This window comes from Pantherophis guttatus, chromosome 2 (genome assembly GCF_059756535.1).
Source record: "Pantherophis guttatus breed Tessera chromosome 2, ASM5975653v1, whole genome shotgun sequence".
Lineage (NCBI taxonomy): Eukaryota > Metazoa > Chordata > Lepidosauria > Squamata > Colubridae > Pantherophis > Pantherophis guttatus.
This window is the reverse complement of record NC_142064.1, coordinates 192,216,028-192,220,913: the sequence shown is the minus strand read 5'-3', so window position 1 is coordinate 192,220,913 and position 4,886 is coordinate 192,216,028. Positions and strand designations below refer to the sequence as shown.

Below are 4,886 nucleotides of genomic sequence, written 5' to 3'. Positions count from 1 at the left end.
GAACATATTCTTCAAACAATAAAACAACATCCATTTAAATGAACGTCACTAGACAGAGCGCATAAAAATCAGTATAAGGATAGCTTCTGCCTTTTTGGATCTAGAGGAAAGGAATCTACAATCAAGAAATATGTCACTGACTAGCATTTGGTAGGATAGGAATGAAGCCCTTGGGGGGGGGGGGAAGATAGATGTGTCTATACTTACCAAGTTCAAAATCATGCAGAAAAAGTATTTAATTTTGACACTGTATGAAGCAAAAGTTGAACTTTGAAAAAGCAGCCTGGAAGGAAGTTTCGTATTTTTAAACTTTAGTGTTGGAGAAGAATGGGTAACCATGAAAACAAACAAATAGATCACAGAAAGTATCAATCCAGAGAACAAATGACCAGCCTCAACTTACCATATTTTGGGCAAAAAACTAGCTTCCTGAGAAAACAATAATATTAGGTAGGAAAGAAAATAAGAGGACAACCAACAGCAGAGTAGATGGACTTGATTACAGTAGTGTTGTCCGTTGTTGGACAGGCCAGGCATGGAACAAAACGTCCTGCAGAAGGTCTGCCTGGGTGATTGCTAAGAATCAGCAGTGACCTGATGGCATATAACGGTCAAAAGCACTACACAATCTAGTGAAAACACTTCCTCATTAGCGGTCATAAGCCAAATTCTCACTCCTACCAATATTGGATATTCACTTGCAAAAAAACCTACATTTTTGTATGTCAATTTAATTGGAAAGGCACATATCTCAAATTATACTAATGTTAGTGGTAAAATTCACTTTAACTTATTATAAAGTTAACGATTTAAGAGGCTGGTGCTAAGAACAATCTTCCTTGAGAGGCATAGGTTTAAATGTAAACAAAGCAACTATTAGTCCAGGTTCAGGCTTTGCATGGTTTATGAATCCAGCTTACATACATGCATCATGTATACTGGAGGAAAAAAGTGGCATCACTAGTAAATCACTAGTCACCCTCTCTCTCTTCATGTTATCAATGCTTAATTGAAAACTACCATATCTTCTGGAAATTCTTCCACAGAGGAGCTGATTCATTCTGGAGAAAGATAATATTTGAATGGTTGTCTTTGAATGGTCATGATCTCAACTTGAGTCTCCTCTCTTCAGCCCTTCAGGAAAACAGTTATCAAGCAGAATTAGCAATGACAGACCTCTGTAGAAGGCTACTTCCTATGTTTCTAAAATCCAAACAAATATCAAGACCATTGTGCTCCTAGAAATTAAGCCATAGATCCACATACTTAGGATTTCCCCTTAGCCAATTAACAATGTTATTGTTAATACTAATTTAATGACACAAGTGCAATATATTGCTTAACGTATTGTAAGCCGCCCTGAGTCTCCGGAGAAGGGCGGCATATAAATCATATATATATATATATCACTTTGGAAGCTTTTTTCACTAATGAATTGTGACATATCATACATTAATAATAATTTTATTAAGTTTATCAAGATAGAAAGTGAAAATAGTGAGGAAATGGGGAAGAAAAAAGGGAAGAGAAGTGTAAAGAGAAAAAAAGAAAAGAAGAACATTGACTTCCAACTCTTTTTAGCACAATAGAATAAGATAGTGAATTACAGCCTCATTTTTTTATTTTTACATACTTAGCATGTACTAGCCATTTCTATAACAACAAATTTATCTAATCAGCAAAATCCAAAGTCAAAATTTCATTTTTCCCCCCATCTCAAGCACAAAATCCAGAAGTGGTTTCCAAGGAGAAACAAAGTCAAATGTATTCTTTCTTTGATTAAAGCAGTCAATTTTGCTATCTCTGCCAGTTCCATCAATTTTTCCAGCCATTCATCCATTGTGGGAATTAGAGTATCTTTCCATTTTTGTATATAAAGCATTCTTGCTGCTGTCAACATATATAAGAGCAAAGTTCCAGATTTTTTTTGAAGATCTTTGTCCATTAAGCCTAAAAGAAAAGTCTCTGGTTTTATTTTTATATTCACCTTAAGAATCTTCTGTATTAAAATATGACTCCTACCCCCTATTTCTTTACTTTGTCACAAGTTCACCAAAGATGGCAAAAAGTTCCTTCTTTAAATTTACATTTCCAACATACATTTGAAATATCTTTGCACATCATTGGCAGTTTATCAGATGTTAAATACCAATGGTACATAAAATAAAAATGCTTGAGTTGTGGAAGAGTTGTGTTGCTTGCCACAAGGAGCGTCTTTACACTGTCCAGAAGTTGCATGTGATACCCCTGCTAGCATATTCTATTAACAGATCAGAAAGAAATCAATAGCAAGGGTGTAATCAATTGGAGAAGAATTGGGAAGAGAAAAGAAGATATTTTGTCTTTCATAGCTGAATTTCAAATGCACATTTATCACACAGTAAAGTGAATAGGAACTCAGGAAAAGTTTTGAACTGCCTTAGGTCAACATGGCTTTTCTTGGCTTCTTTCTCCTTCAAATAACAGAAAAGAATAAATTTAATTATCAGTGTTTCTTTTCTTCAATAACTTTGTGTCATATCCACATTTTCTGAAATTACAGTCTGAGATTATTTTAAACTCAGGAACAATGGGCTGTAGAATTTAACAATCAAGAGGCAAATTGAATTTGTAAGGGAAAAAAACGGTTAAAGGCAGCTGCCATCGAAGATCACTTAAGAGAAGAATACAACATTTGTGTGAATATCAAATCCCACTACTTGTTTCCTTACTTTGTACTCTAGTGTGATATTTCATATTATACTTGCTTTTCCCACTTTTATTCTAGCTGTAATTAAATCACTGAAACATTAAGGTACCAGTTTATCCAAACACCTAGATTTTAACATTAACTGCGTGAAGATAAGTATGAGGTGCAAATTCTCACCATAAATAAAGAAGTTATATGTGCTCTGAGCTCCATGTAAACCTCTCTTCTTGAATAAAGAAAAGATACAACTTCATTTGTTGCTTTCTATCGAGTGAAATAATGGATAAGACACTACAGAAAGAGAGAGAGAGAAATTATCAGTAAAGTTTGGCCAAAATTCAGACTGGACTATTCTTTTCAAACAGGTTCCCTTCAATTCACTTTGAAGTCATTTAGAAAGATGATTGACTCAACAGTTTCTTTCTAAGAACAGTTCTAGCCACAGCTCTGCTAAATCTGAAACAAGAAGCTCATGTCAGTTTCAAGCTTACATTGCTAAGAGCTTGCTACTGTAATACTCTTTCAGCTTACACATCTCTATCCTGCTGATTAAAAAGGTAGCATAGGGCCCTCCCTCAAGTGCTCTCCTTGAAGTGACAGAAAACTACAGTGCCAGAAAATGTCAAGCCTCCCCACACCCCACACCCCCAGCAATCCCTATCCTGCCACAGGCATACCTCTTGCAAATGGTGCTCTCATTTATGATGTACAGGACGCATGAAGGGAAAGGACTGATGGATTCCCTTAACTCTGTCTCCCCACCCCAGTCAATTGTCAGCAGCTAGTGGAAAAACATGCATCTTTCAGTCGGCTTACTTTGGACTTGAATTAGATCTGGAGAGAAAGCAAATTTTGACAGATGACTAGAAAAGCAAGCTTAGCTACTGTATGTGTCAGAATCCTTGGTTTTATACAAGTGTGAATCACAGGTGCATTCAAAGGAAGATTGACTATCAGCTGAGGTCCACTGATATTTGGAATCCTTTTGGACACAGGTTTAGTGTTATTTCAGAAAAGCAGTGTCTAGCCATGTTGAAAAATGCCCTGAGTACCAGCTGATGGGCACTGGGAGAATTGCATCACCAAGCAATAGTGAGCAAGCCAGCTAGCAAGAATAGAATAGAATATTGTCACTTTGAATGTACACTAATCGGCATACATTAAAATAAAATTACATTGCATACAGCTCTCAAAGGGTCACCACCTCTAATATGAACATAAACATGACAAAACAAACAAACAAACAAACAAATAAATATGCATGTACCCACATATGTTATGGAGAAACAACACAGTCTAGTTCGGATGTATACATGTACATGGCAAGAGAAACAAATCTTGCAAATTTACTTGCAAGACTTGTCTTTATCTTTCTCCCTCTTTGCCACATAAACCCTTCTGATGGCAGCATGGATCACCTGCTATTCGGGTTAATCAGGGTCTCTGAGACAGGTATAGTCTCAAAAACATGGAAGATATAGGGAAATAACTGGTTAGAAAGAACTAGATAGTCCTGCTGTCCAAAGAAAAAATTCTTATGGAAGACAAAACTAAGAAACTGAAAGGAAGGGAGATGCTTATGTCAGCCTAAAGTGACTAATATGTACCAGGCTAATTCCAACCTCTGGGGTCACTTGACTGCCCCACCTATGTTGAGAGAAAGGGGGAAATCTATTCTGACCCCAGTACCCCAAAGAACAACTTAAGACTGCTTCAGGTATTGGTCAAGGATAAAATGAAGACAAGGTCATGAGTTCACAGTAGAAAAGACTTTGGCAGGACATGTTTGTGCCAAGCTGAGAAGGAAGTGAGGAAACCCTTACCTCTATCAAAGTTGTCATTCTTTGCCATGATGTTATGCCAACTCCATTGAGCAAAACTAGTGAAAGAGAAATAATCTGTATGATCTTATACAGTATATAGATGAAATGGTGTAGGGTCTCCTGCTCGAACATGGGATTGGATTAGAAGACCTCCAAGGTCTCTTCCAACTCTGTTATTCTGTTATTCTAGAGATTGAAGAAAACCAGTATGTACCATTCAGTCCTCTGATGTCAGATAGGCAAAGCAACCACAACAGTGGACTTTATGAAATGTATAGACCTCAACAATTGTCTTTTTAGATACCACATTAGCAATTTCATTCTTCTCACTCTTGAACATCTACTGATGATTATTCTTACTTGGCTTCAGTGGT

The 4,886-nt window shown here is 36.6% G+C and overlaps 1 long non-coding RNA gene across 1 annotated transcript; it reads right to left on the bottom strand.

Annotated features, from left to right (window-relative positions):
- Positions 1-1,603: 1,603 nt before the first annotated feature.
- LOC132710846 (uncharacterized) lies at positions 1,604-2,927 on the bottom strand. Its single transcript, XR_009621576.2, has 2 exons — positions 2,867-2,927; positions 1,604-1,890 (listed from the first exon to the last, which is right to left on the bottom strand). It is a non-coding gene; the product is annotated as an uncharacterized LOC132710846 (long non-coding RNA).
- Between the last annotated feature and the right edge of the window lie 1,959 nt (positions 2,928-4,886).